The sequence below is a fragment of the Ambystoma mexicanum genome, chromosome 1p, assembly GCF_040938575.1.
Source record: "Ambystoma mexicanum isolate Mex_15411 chromosome 1p, UKY_AmexF1_1, whole genome shotgun sequence".
Lineage (NCBI taxonomy): Eukaryota > Metazoa > Chordata > Amphibia > Caudata > Ambystomatidae > Ambystoma > Ambystoma mexicanum.
This window is the reverse complement of record NC_090921.1, coordinates 1,185,436,467-1,185,450,684: the sequence shown is the minus strand read 5'-3', so window position 1 is coordinate 1,185,450,684 and position 14,218 is coordinate 1,185,436,467. Positions and strand designations below refer to the sequence as shown.

At 57.9% G+C, this 14,218-nt stretch overlaps 1 protein-coding gene across 1 annotated transcript in view; it reads right to left on the bottom strand.

Moving 5' to 3' along the window:
* Positions 1 to 14,218, bottom strand: part of LOC138533009 (IgGFc-binding protein-like) — a 330,908-nt gene that overhangs the window by 39,309 nt on the left and 277,381 nt on the right. The window lies entirely within an intron of this gene.

Here is a 14,218-nt window from a genome sequence, read left to right as displayed (position 1 = left end):
AAATTTCAGATGAGGTTCGTCTCTACCCTACCCAAAAGCAAAATAATCTAAATTTCCCTTGAGCCCTCAAAATCACATAACATCAGGTATCATAAAAAGATAAAGTACAATCTTACAATCATACATATGTTAAAAATAGTACACCTTTAGAACAGAATGTTGAACCCAATCCAAATGAGCATGTGATTTAAAAATCAAATTAATTTTCATATAATTTACAAAGATGACAATAACTAAGCAAAGCTGTCCCTTCTCCTTTTGGCCTAGTATGTTCTTAAGTAGCTTACTGTGGCCAATTCCACACAAAGTCTACTATTGAGGCGATACAAATGGAAGGCTTCCTGAACTCGATGGAGTTCGGTACATCCTAAAATACAGTTAATCGATCATTATTGGGGCCATTCAAAAATTGGGATGGAGAGCAGCACTTTCTTTTGCAATCATACAATGGCTACTATTTTCAGAAATTGACTGGGTGTAAGAAGATGTGTAAGATGTGTAAGAAGATGTGTAACCAGCAAGTAGATTCATAATTTTAAAAAGTGGACTTTTCGCAGAAAGAATTATACTTGAAAAAGATTTTCTTTGAAACATTTGAAAATTATAACATTCTGGTAGACCAAAACTAATTCCTTGCCATAGCATTGTGACAATACACTATCTTTCACCCATTGGTGGTAGGCAAGTTTAGTAATCTCTTACGTATGTTGATGCATGTCTTGCAACCATTGATTTGTTAAACAAACTTAAAATTAAATATCCATGGTATATTTACAACTCCATGAGAATTAAATACATCAAGATGGTAGACCAAATCCTAATCTAGAACATGATGGGTTTAATTGTATATTCATACTCAATGTCGCCAATTGCCCACTTCTTGGAGCATCAGTACTGTCAGTGTCAGGTTTAGTAGCGAGAACAAACGTTCAATAAAGCAATTTTCAATAACGGATAGTTTTCTCAGTCTATCAAAACCGTATAGGCCATTTCCATACAATTCATCCAAACAGGTTTGCATTTTGTTTCTCGCAAAGCAGATACAAGGGCATCACCATAAACGTTAGGGAATTGCAGAGTGGCTCTTGCTCTTCGGTTCAAAGTTACACCACTTTTTCAGTTTGCTGATGTCATTGGCCAATTTACTGAAAACGAATCCTAAGGTAATCAGAAGTAGAGACCTTCTCTATTTTAGTTGCTGGAATAACACTTTGCACTAATAAGGTGCCCCTGGTGACAAAACATGTACTTAGTCTAATACTTTATGTGGTTTGAATAGCTGCTGGAAAATATACAATTGACTAAGGAGTCCCATATATATATATGACTTTTATTGCTTTATTTCGACAACATAGTCATAAAAGCAGTTCACAGAAAAGTTCAAAAACACGTAGTTACATTGTCACAATCCCTTAGCTTATAATTACTCCACTAAAATTACATAATCAGTGCTTTAACGTAAAACCAAATAAAAATATGTCAACATTATACAGACAACAGCAGCTTGTGCAGAAAGATGTATTTACCCCATAGCACTGTTCAGCAACGTAGCCTTCCTCATACACATTTCTTGCCCAGCTCAGATTACTTGCAGTGGCAATTACCACTTACCTGGAGACCGGGATCCTCTATGCCAGTCCGCTCCGCTCCCTCTTGGCCGCTCTATCCGCGCTTTCGCACCTGGGGGTCTGCTGCCGGGAGAGTATTGGGGGTCCGAGCTGGTGTGTCTCTGCTCCCGGCTCCGAGCATGCGCAGTAGACTGGGCCCTCACTACTGCTGCAGCTTGCGTTCCAAGCCTCGTTTTGGGCTCGTCAGTATGAGGCAACGAGACGGCTTGCGCCTCAAGCCTCTCGGTTACTGACGGCCCATAAGAGGAGTCGAGGGCGAGGGTTAGTTGCGTCTCAACGCGGTTTATCGCATTGCTCGCTCGACTCCCGAGCGTCCTGCTCAGTTTCCTGTTCCTTGCCTTGTTCTTGCTTGGGTCCTGGTTGTTGTCCTGGTTGTCTTCCTTGCTGCTACCTTGTGGGGTTCCCTGGTCTCCCTCCTTGGGCTTCCCCCCGGGGTTCCCCTTTCTCAGTTCCCTTGGGTCTCTCTCTTGGGCTCTCCTAGGGTTCTCCTCTCCTGTGTGTTTTCCCTCCTGCCGGTTTCCCCTCTTCCTGTGTCAGTTCCTCGCCCTCTTGCTTGTCAGCCTGTACCCCTTGGAACCTCCTCTGGCTGCCTTCCTTGGCCTGACCTTACCTCTTCAGCTACGTTGCCTTGGTCTTTGTTGGAACAACGACCATTCCCAGCATCAGTTCCGTTGTTTCCTGGACTTGCTCTGCTGAATATCCCACTCCGGCAATTAACCTCATCGGACATTCAACTACACTGAACATCTGCCTCTCCTGTCAGTGCTTGCACTGTCCTGACGTCATGCTAATCAGGAGAGAGTACCCCGTGACGTTGGGGGTCGGTCCATCTTTCACCCAGTACCATTTTGGGTGGTGGAAGGGTCGGTTCCTCGTGTCATACGTCCGTCTGGAGACAGTTGTCAGTCTGGCTGCCACATCAAGATCTACAACCAAACCAACAGGTACTCGAGTTTCTCGTGATAAACACCATAACACTCCCACGCCTATGCCCCTGCTGCACCCTTGATTGATTCCTTTGCAACCGGTGTGATGATTGAGGGATTTGACAAGTAATCCTCCAAAACCAGCAAACCCAGATATCCTTTCACATGGGCAGCCCACTTTAAGGAGCTGCCCCCTGCTGGGACAAAACATATATATATATATATATATTACATGGCCAAAGTAGTGGCCATGTAGTTATGGTTAAGTTGGTGTTTCTATAGGAAGAGCACTTTTTGGGTGGCTTATAACTTCGCTCCCCCTGGACAAATCCTCACCAATCTTTGCAAAAAAAGTATATGGCCCACTCTGAATTTTTTTTGCAAAGTTTGGTGAGGATTCATCAAGGGGTGGAAAGTTATGGGGGGGTCGCAAAACTTTTGTTTTTTCCCATAGACATAATGGGAAAAAACTTTGCTCACGCCTACAGCCCAAACCGCTGGACGAATTTACACCAACTTTGGGGCAAATCCGTCCAGTAGTTTTAAAAAAAATGACAAAAATGTAAGTGAAAAAAATTAGTGATATCTGTGTTCGCTTCGCGGACACACTTCCCTGTTCGCTCCGCGGACAGGACGGTGATTGGGCAAGCAGCTTGCGTGATGTCCGCGGACATCTGACGTGCTCTCTCATTGGATGCGGCGAAAGCGTGCAGTGCGTCTGGCTTCAGAGACGCCCGCCATCTTTGTTCCTCGCATGAGAGGCTTTGTCAGCAGGAGAGGGATCTGCCGCCTGCACAGTAAGTCCGCCCGTGTCTGTCTCCTATTCCTCCAGCCCCCGTTCATGCCCCCTGTGTCCTTCTTTTCCCCCTCACCCCCACTCATGCTCCGAGTCTCCCCTGTTCCTCCAGCCCCCCGCTCAAGCCATCGGCACACGGTGGCCAGCGGAGTGCCGAGGAGCGGGATCTGCCGCCTGCACACGAACGCTGTGTGTCTCTCTCCCTCCCCCCAACCCCCTGCTCATGCCCCGTGTGTCCCTCTCCCTCCCCACCACCCCCCGCTCATGCCCGTGTGTCCCTCTCCCTCCCTCCACCCCACGCTCCTGCCCTGTGTCTCTCTCCCTCCCCCCACCCCCGCTCATACCCCGTGAGTCTCTCCCCCTCCCGCCCACCCCGTGTGTCTCTCCCCCTCCCGCCCACTCCCCGCTCATGTCCCGTGTTTCTCTCTCCCTCCCCCCACCCCCACTCATGCCCCGTGAGTCTAAACCCCCCCGCCCACCCCCTGCTCATGCCCCGTGTGTCTCTCCCCCTCCCGCCCACCCCCCGCTCATGCCACGTGTGTCTCTCCCCCTCCTTCCCACGCCCGCTCATGCCCGTGTGTCTCTCCCCCTCCCCCGCTCATGCCCCGTGTGTCTCTCCCCCTCCCGCCCACCCCTCGCTCATGCTCCGTGTGTCTCTCTCCCTCCCGCTCATGCCCCGTGTATCTATCCCTCCCACCGCCCACCCCCGCGCTCATGCCCCGTGTGTCTATCCCTCCTGCCGCCCACTCCACCGCTAATGCCCCGTGTGTCTATCCCTCCACTGCCAACCCCCCGCTCATGCCCTGTACCTCTATCCCTCCCGCCGCCCACCCACCGCTCATGCCCCATGTCTCTATCCCTCCCACCGCTCATGCCCCGTGTGTCTATCCCTCCCGCTGCCCACCCCCCGCTCATACCCGTGTCTCTATCCCTCCTGCCACCCACTCCCGCCCGGTGTGTCTATCCCTCCCGCCGCCCACCACCCGCTCATGCCCCGTGTGTCTATCCCTCCCGCCGCCCACCCCCCGCTCACCCCCCCAGCTGAGCGTGGAGAGCGGTCGCCGGTGGCCTGAGGGGATCAGCAGGCCTGGAAAGCCCTGCCTGGGCCTCCGTGAGTTCTGTGCTTTGTGTTTTTTGAACAGGAAGAAAAAGAAAGTAGAATTGTTTGTTCGCGCTCCTAGCGCGGTGTTTTTGGCCTCCTCCTGCTCCCCCCTCCCACTTCCTGGTCTTCCTCTCCCTCCCCGCCTCCCTGCCCGCCCACCCCCCCCTCTGATTGGGTGTGTGCCTGCCTCCCCTCTGGCCTACTCGACGGCCGTTCCCCACGCTCGCTTCTTTTCTCCAGCTGAGCATGGAGAGCGGTCGCCGGTGGCCGGAGGGGATCAGCAGGCCTGGAAAGCCCTGCCTGGGCCTCCGTGAGTTCTGTGCTTTGTGTTTTTTGAACAGGAAGAAAAAGAAAGTAGAATTGTTTGTTCGCGCTCCTAGCGCGGTGTTTTTGGCCTCCTCCTGCTCCCCCCTCCCACTTCCTGGTCTTCCTCTCCCTCCCCGCCTCCCTGCCCGCCCACCCCCCCCTCTGATTGGGTGTGTGCCTGCCTCCCCTCTGGCCTACTCGACGGCCGTTCCCCACGCTCGCTTCTTTTCTCCAGCTGAGCGTGGAGAGCGGTCGCCGGTGGCCTGAGGGGATCAGCAGGCCTGGAAAGCCCTGCCTGGGCCTCCGTGAGTTCTGTGCTTTGTGTTTTTTGAACAGGAAGAAAAAGAAAGTAGAATTGTTTGTTCGCGCTCCTAGCGCGGTGTTTTTGGCCTCCTCCTGCTCCCCCCTCCCACTTCCTGGTCTTCCTCTCCCTCCCCGCCTCCCTGCCCGCCCACCCCCCCCTCTGATTGGGTGTGTGCCTGCCTCCCCTCTGGCCTACTCGACGGCCGTTCCCCACGCTCGCTTCTTTTCTCCAGCTGAGCGTGGAGAGCGGTCGCCGGTGGCCTGAGGGGATCAGCAGGCCTGGAAAGCCCTGCCTGGGCCTCCGTGAGTTCTGTGCTTTGTGTTTTTTGAACAGGAAGAAAAAGAAAGTAGAATTGTTTGTTCGCGCTCCTAGCGCGGTGTTTTTGGCCTCCTCCTGCTCCCCCCTCCCACTTCCTGGTCTTCCTCTCCCTCCCCGCCTCCCTGCCCGCCCACCCCCCCCTCTGATTGGGTGTGTGCCTGCCTCCCCTCTGGCCTACTCGACGGCCGTTCCCCACGCTCGCTTCTTTTCTCCAGCTGAGCGTGGTGAGCGGTCGCCGGTGGCCTGAGGGGATCAGCAGGCCTGGAAAGCCCTGCCTGGGCCTCCGTGAGTTCTGTGCTTTGTGTTTTTTGAACAGGAAGAAAAAGAAAGTAGAATTGTTTGTTCGCGCTCCTAGCGCGGTGTTTTTGGCCTCCTCCTGCTCCCCCCTCCCACTTCCTGGTCTTCCTCTCCCTCCCCGCCTCCCTGCCCGCCCACCCCCCCCTCTGATTGGGTGTGTGCCTGCCTCCCCTCTGGCCTACTCGACGGCCGTTCCCCACGCTTGCTTCTTTTCTCCAGCTGAGCGTGGAGAGCGGTCGCCGGTGGCCTGAGGGGATCAGCAGGCCTGGAAAGCCCTGCCTGGGCCTCCGTGAGTTCTGTGCTTTGTGTTTTTTGAACAGGAAGAAAAAGAAAGTAGAATTGTTTGTTCGCGCTCCTAGCGCGGTGTTTTTGGCCTCCTCCTGCTCCCCCCTCCCACTTCCTGGTCTTCCTCTCCCTCCCCGCCTCCCTGCCCGCCCACCCCCCCCTCTGATTGGGTGTGTGCCTGCCTCCCCTCTGGCCTACTCGACGGCCGTTCCCCACGCTCGCTTCTTTTCTCCAGCTGAGCGTGGAGAGCGGTCGCCGGTGGCCTGAGGGGATCAGCAGGCCTGGAAAGCCCTGCCTGGGCCTCCGTGAGTTCTGTGCTTTGTGTTTTTTGAACAGGAAGAAAAAGAAAGTAGAATTGTTTGTTCGCGCTCCTAGCGCGGTGTTTTTGGCCTCCTCCTGCTCCCCCCTCCCACTTCCTGGTCTTCCTCTCCCTCCCCGCCTCCCTGCCCGCCCACACCCCCCCCCCTCCTCTCCCTCTGCCTATAACCTCCCCCCTTCTGGGCAGCCCTCTGCCCGGCAGCCCCTGCGGCTAAGGGCCCCAGGCCAAGGGCGACTGTGTGTCTGCAGGTGTCCGCAGGGGACGCCAGGCGCCAGTTCCACCTGTTCTCCGGCCCACCCCTCCTCACCTTGCTCACCTCATCCGCATGATGCCTCGCCCCCCTATTCCATTTTATTGTTAAACTAGGGTGCTTTTCTCCCCTCGCAGGATTCTCAAACTTAGGTGGCCTTGACCTACTACGCATTACTGTTTGCTCTGCATTGTGGTAAACTAGTGCCCTCCACTCACTTCCTGTCTGCATACTCGTGTCATCCGCCTCCCCTCCTTCTCCATGGTGCTCTCTATCTCGCCTATCTACTCTAACTGCTTCTCTATTGACTATCCTGCTCTCCTCACTAAATCTGGTAGGAAAAAGTTTAAAAAGGACATCCTGGTCTCCAACCCAGGCCTCCCTATCGCTGACACCTACACGAGCGCCTGCTCCAGGGAAACTCTTACTGACATTCTCTTTTTCGTGCCTTCACCTGACCTATGGACCCCTCACATGGTCGCTGTGCTCTCTCCTTTCTCCTCCTCTCCCATTAATGGTGGCACCCGTTGGGATGTCCTCTTGGCCCCTTTCCACTCCTCTAAGGCCATCATTAATGTCTATGCTAACGGGACCGTCTTGGTCCAAGGCCCGCAGGCCAACCTTCACCTCTTTGATAGACGCTTCCCACGCCTCATCAACTTCCTCTCCGCTCCCGCTGTCCCCCCTCCTCTGTCCTCGGCTACCTTGCCTCTCCCCTCCCTCCCTGCCCCTTCTCTTGCTCCCTCTTCAACTCCTTCTCTAACACCTCCGCAGGGCGTACCTCTGATCTGTACCCCTCCCCGGAAGTTTTTCAAGGGTGGCAACCTTCTCCACATTGCCACTCTAAATTCTCGCTCTGCCATCAAGCACTCCTCTGATATCTGTCGCCTTCTTGAGGAACTGGACCTCGACGTCCTCGGTCTCACTGAGACATGGTTCACTGCCAGCTCTGCCACCAGCTTCGACACACTCCTACCTGACGGCTACAAGATCCTCTCCATGCCTAGGCCAAACCGCTCAGGGGGTGGTGTTGCCCTTATCTTCCCTGAGTGGATTCCTGCCACTGTCACTCCTACGCAGACCTACTCCTCTTTTGAATGTCTTGTCTGCCGACTCTCTCTCTCTCCTAGCCATTCCCTTACCGTGGCTACTATCTATCGGCCACCTGGTCAAATTTCATCCTTCCTCTCTGAGTGGGCTGACCTCTCCTCCTCACTCCTGTCCTCAACCACCCAACTCCTCTTTCTCGGTGACTTCAACATCCACCTCGATGCCTCCTGTCCCCCCACTGGTCTCTTTCGCGAACTCTGCAACTCTCTCTCACTCTCTATCCTCCCCTCTGGGCCTACTCACTCTGCAGGGCACACTCTGGATGCTCTGATCTCTTCTGACCTTCCCCTCTCCCTCCCTCTCTCCACTCCTCTCTCCTGGAGTGATCACTTTCTCCTATCCTCCCACCTCTCCCTCCCTACCCCACAGGCAAAGCCACCCTCGTCATTGCCACCCACCTTCTCGGTCATCCGACCCATGAAGCGCGTGTCAGTTGAGGCTTTCGCTGCTACCTTCTCGCCCCCTCCTCCCCCCTCGGCTGACTCCCACCCTGACACAGCCCTCTCCATCCTCTATTCCTCTATATCTGATACTCTCGATATCCTTGCCCCCGTCATGAGAATCCGCCTGAAGCCCAAAGCCAAATGTAACTCCTGGTATGACTCGGATCTCGTCACCCTAAAACGCAAGTGCAGGGTGGCAGAGAGGAAATGGCGTGCTTCATGCTCATCCTCTGACAAACTGGCCTGCCGCCTGCTCCAAAGGCAATACCGGCTCTCCGTTCTCACCAAGAAGAGAGCCCTTATCCAAGCCCGCATCTCTGAGGCATCTAACAACTCGGCCGAACTCTTTAAAATCTGCAAGGAGCTGGCCAACCCTGCTGCAGTCTCTACCTCTCCTGTCCCCTCCCAGGCCCTCTGCACCGCACTGGCCTCGCACTTCATCTCAAAAACTCAGGACATCCTGTCCTCGCTCTCCTCCTCTCTCCTCCCTCCCTCTCTTCCCGGCCCTTCCTCTTGCTCTCTTGCAGCCTCCCCTCCGCCCTCCTTCTCTGCTTTTCCACCTTTTTCTGCTGATGAGGTTTCCAGACAAGTCCGATCTATGAAAGCCTCGTCTAAACAGGTTCACCCCTGTTCCTCCAAAACCATCAAGGACCACATCGACTCCCTGGCTCCTGCCTTGGCTGCCTTTTGCAACCACTCATTCGCCTCTGGAGTCTTCCCATCCCCCCTCAAGCACTCCCTTGTGCACCCCCTCCTCAAGAAACCCTCCTCCGACCCCTCCTGCCCGGCCAACTATCGCCCAATCTCCATCACTCCCTTCCTGGGCAAGCTCCTGGAGAAACTGGCCATCTCCCAGCTTAACCTCCATGCTGAATCTGTTGGTAATCTTCATGACCATCAATCCGGCTTCAGAGCGGCCCGAAGCACGGAAACTGCTCTCCTGAACATCCGTGAGGACCTGCTCCTGAACCTCGATTCCAACACTCCCTGTGTTCTCATTCTGCTCGATCTCTCCTCTGCCTTTGACACTGTCAACCATGCCATCCTGCTCAACCGTCTCCGTGATAACCTGGGTATCACTGGTCAGGCTCTGGCATGGCTGACCTCTTTCCTTTCCGGTCGACCCTCCCAGGTCCAAATGGGCTCCTTCCTCTCTGACATCTTTTTCTCCACCTGTGGTGTCCCCCAGGGATCCAACCTCTCTCCCTGGCTTTTCAACCAGTATCTGGCACTCCTTGCCCACCGCATCGCCGCTCTCTGCCCCTACTTCCAGTGCTATGCGGACGATACCCAGCTCATTTTCAGGCTACCCTCGGCCTCCTCCTCTCCTTCCCTCATCTCCGACTGTCTGTCTGCTATCCAGGAATGGTGTGCCGCCAATGACCTCTGCCTTAACGCCAGTAAGACTGAGATTCTACTCATCGGCACACCCACTCCCTCCTTCCCTGCAGCTCTCTGGCCGGCCTCCCTTGGCCCCCTTCCTGCCCCTACCTGCAAGGCTAAAAACCTTGGGGTCATCTTCGACTCCACACTCTCCTTCTCTCCTCATATATCTGACGTCTCTAAGAAGTCACACTACCAGCTGCACCTCCTCAGAGGTATTCTTCCCTTCCTCTCCTTCCCCCAGAAGCTCACTGTCTCCCGAGCCCTGGTTCTCTCAAGGCTGGACTACTGTAACAGCCTCTATCTTAATCTGCCTGCCTCCACTCTCCGCCCTCTGCAACTTATCCAGAACAGAACTGCGAGACTTGTCCTTGGCCTCAAGCCCAGGGACCGTATCTCTCCATGACTGAAATCTCTTCACTGGCTCCCAGTGGCTGCGAGGATTAAGTTCAAAACCCTCTGCATTGTCCACAAGGCCTTCTGGGGCCTGGGGCCTAAATACCTTCAACTCTCTCTTCCTAAATATCTTCCTTCACGAGCCCTTCGCTCATCCTTCTCCAACTCCCTCATGGTCAGCCGCTTCTCGAAGCAACGAGCTGGGGGTAGATCTCTCTCCGCAGCAGGGGCCTCCCTCTGGAACAGCCTTCCTGCCTCCCTGAAACTTGAGGAGAACCATCTCCGGTTCCGGAAGCACCTCAAAACCTTCCTCTTCGCTTCTGCCTTCTCTCTCCCTCTCCCCTGCTAAACCTGCTTAACTCCCCACTGAATTCTGCACTAAACCTGCATCTGAGCCACTCTCAGCGACCTCGGTCCAGGTCCCAGCCACTCTCCACTTGCACTGCCTCCCTGGCTCCCCCTGCACTGTGGGACTGTCACTGCATCCCTACAGCCCCCTTCCCAGCACTTGCTCTGCACTTACCTCGCACTTTGCCACCAGCTGGCCCTTTTATTTATTATTTATTATTTATTTATTTTTACGCTACTTACCTTGTACCGCACTTCCCCCCCACCTCCTCCCCCTGCACTTTCTCCTTTTCCCCTTACCTCTGCACTTGCGCGATCTGAATGACACCTGGCCTAGTAGGATCGTTTGTCTGTCTTCCCCTTGTTTCCCTCCCTCCCTGCCTCGTCGCGCCTTGAAACACTTGTGTATAGGCGCGTTACAAATATCATATCATATCATATCATATCATATCATGCCCCGTGTGTCTATCCCTCCCGCCGCCCACCCCCAGCTCATGTCCCGTGTGTCTATCCGTCCTGCAGCCCACCTCCCGCGCATGCCCCGTGTGTCTATACCTCCCGCCGCCCACCCCCCGCTCATGCCCCGTGTGTCCCTCTCCCTCCCCCCACCCCCCGCTCATACCCCGTGAGTCTCTCCCCCTCCCGCACACCCCCGTGTGTCTCTCCCCCTCCCGCCCAGCCCCGCTCATGCCCGTGTGTCTATCCCTCCCACCGCCCACCCCCGCGCTCATGCCCCGTGTGTCCATCCCTCCTGCCGCCCACCCCACCGCTAATGCCCCGTGTGTCTCTCCCTCCACCGCCCACCCCCCGCTCATGCCCTGTACCTCTATCCCTCCCGCCGCCCACCCCCCGCTCATGCCCCATGTCTCTATCCCTCCCACCTCTCATGCCCCCTGTGTCTATCCCTCCCGCTGCCCACCCCCCGCTCATACCCCGTGTCTCTATCCCTCCCGCCACCCACTCCCGCTCATGCCCCGTATGTCTATCCCTCCCGCCGCCCACCCCCCGCTCATGCCCCATGTTTCTATCCCTCCCGCGCCCACCCCCCGCTCATGCCCCGTGTGTTTCTCTCCCTCCCGCTCATGCCCCGTGTCTCTCTGCTCCCGCCCACCCCCGGCTCATGCCCCATGTGTCTCTCTCTCTCCCGCTCATGCCCTGCCCACGCCCCGCTCATGCCCCGTGTGTCTCTATCCCCTCCCCCACCCCCTGACCCCCCACTCATGCCCCATGTCTCTATCCCTCCTGCCGCCCACCCCCGCTCATGCCCTGTGTCTCTATCCCTCCCGCTGCCCACCCCCGCTCTTGCCATGTGTATCTCTCCCCTCCCCCAGCTCATGCCCCATGTGTCTCTCCCCTCCCCCACCCCCCGAACCACCGCTCATGTCCTGTGTGTCTATCCCTCCTGCGGCCCACCTCCCGCTCATGCCCCGTGTGTCTATCCTTCCCGCCGCCCACCCCCGCTCATGCCCTGTGTGTATATTCCTCCTGCCCAACCCCCGCTCATGCCCCGTGTGTCTATCCCTCCCGCTGCCCACTCCCCGCTCATGCCCCGTGTGTCTATTCCTCCCGCCGCCCACCCCTCGTTCATGCCCCGTGTCTCTATCCCTCCCCCCTCTCATGCCCTGTGTCTCTATCCCTCCCGCCGCCCACCACCCGCTCTTGCCCCATGTCTCTATCCCGAACCACCGCCCACCCTCTGCTCATGACCCTTGTCTCTATCCCTCCCTCCCAACCACCCCCCGCTCATTCCCAGTGTCTCTATTCCTCCCGCCGCCCACCCCCCATGCATGCCCCGTGTGTCTATCCCTAGCTCCGACCCACTCCCCGCTCATTTCCCGTGTGTCTATCCCTCCCGCTGTCCACCCCCCGCTCATGCCCCGTGTGTCTATCCCTCCTGCCGCCCATCCCCCGCTCATGCCCCGTGTCTCCATCCCTCCCCCTGCTCATGCCCTGTGTCTCTATCCCTCCCGCCGCCCACCCCCGTTCATGCCCCGTGTGTCTCTCCCCTACCCCCACCCCCTGACCCCCCGGTCATGCTCATGCCCTGTGTGTCTATCCCTCCCGCCCACCCCCGCTCATGCCCCGTTTGTCTATCCCTCCCACCGCCCATCCCCCGCTCATGCCCCGTGTGTCTATCCCCCCTCCTCCCAACCCCCACTCATGCCCCGTGTGTCTATCCCTCCCGCCGCCCACCCCCAGCTCATGTCCTGTGTGTCTATCCCTCCTGCCGCCCACCCCCCGCTCATGCCCCGTGTGTCTATACGTCCCGCAGCCCACCTCCCGCGCATGCCCCGTGCGTCGATACCTCCCGCCGCCCACCCCCCGCTCATGCCCCGTGTGTCTATCCCTCCCGCCGCCCATCCCCCGTGTATCTATCCCTCCCGCCGCCCACCCCTTGCTCATGCCCTGTGTGCCAATCCCTCCCGCTCACCCCCCGCTCATGCCCCGTGTGTCTATCCCTCCCACCCCTTCCTCATGCCCTGTGTATCTATCCCTAACGCTGCCCACCCCCTGCTCATGCCCCGTGTGTCTATCCCTCCCCCGCTCATGCCCCGTGTCTCTATCCCTCCCGCTGCCCACCCCCTGCTCATGCCCCGTGTGTCTATCCCTCCCACCGCCCACCCCCCGTTCATGCCCCGTGTGTCTATCCCTCCGCCGCTCATGCCCCGTGTGTGTATCCCTCCCGCCCCCCACCCCCCGCTCATGCCCCGTGTCTCTATCCCTCCCGCCGCCCACCCCCGCTCATGCCCCCTGTGTCTCTCCCCCCACCCTCTGACCCCCCGCTCATGCCCCCATGTGTCTATCCCTCCTGCCGCCCACCAGCCGCTCATGCCCTGTGTGTCTATCCCTCCCGCCACTCATGCTTCGTGTGTCTATCCCTCCCGCCGCCCACTCGCCACTCATGCTCCATGTGTCTATTCCTCCCGCCCACCCCCGCTCATGCCCCGTGTCTCTATGCCTCCCGCCGCCCCCCCCGCACATGCCCCATGTCTCTATCCCTCCTGCCGCCCACCCCCGCTCATGCTCGTGTCTCTATCCCTCCCGCCGCCCACCCCCCGTTCATGCCCGGTGTCTCTATCCCTCCCCCCGCTCATGCCCCGTGTCTCTATCTCTCCCGCCGCCCACGTACCGTGTTTCTATCCCTCCCGCCGCCCATCCCCCACTCATGCCCCGTGTCTCTATCCCTCCCGCCGCCCACGCCCTCTCATGCCCCGTGTCTCTATCCCTCCCGCCGCCCACTCGCCGCTCATGCCCCGTGTGTCTATCCCTCCCCCCGCTCATGCCCCGTGTCTCTATGCCTCCCGCCGCCCACCCCCCGCTCATGCCCCGTGTCTCTATCCCTCCCGCCGCCCACCCCCGCTCATGCCACGTGTGTCTATCCCTCCCGCCGCCCACCCCCCCGCTCATGCCCCATGTGTCTATCCCTCCTGCCGCCCACCCCCCATTCATGCCCGGTGTCTCTATCCCTCCCCCGCCCACGCCCCGTGTCTCTATCCCTCCCACCGCCCATCCCCCGCTCATGCCCCGTGTCTCTATACCTCCCGCCGCCCACCCCTGCTCATGCCCCGTGTCTCTATCCCTCCCGCCGCCCACGCCCTCTCATGCCCCGTGTCTCTATCCCTCCCGCCGCCCACCCGCCGATCATGCCTCGTGTGTCTATCCCTCCCCCCGCTCGTGCCCCGTGTCTCAATGCCTCCCGCCACCCACCCCCCGCTCACGCCCCGTGTCTCATGCCGCCCACCCCCTGCTCATGCCCGTGTCTCTATCCCTCCCACCGCCCACCCCCCCGCTCATGCCCCGTGTCTCTATCCCTCCCGCCGCCCACCCCCAGCTCATGCCCCGTGTGTCTATCCCTCCCGCCGCCCACCCCCTGCTCATGCCCCGTGTGTCTATCCCTCCCGCCGCCCACCCCCTCTTCATGCCCGGTGTCTCTATCCCCCCCGCTCATGCCCCGTGTCTCTATCCCTCCCGCCGCCCACGCCCCGTGTCTCTATCCCTCCTGCCGC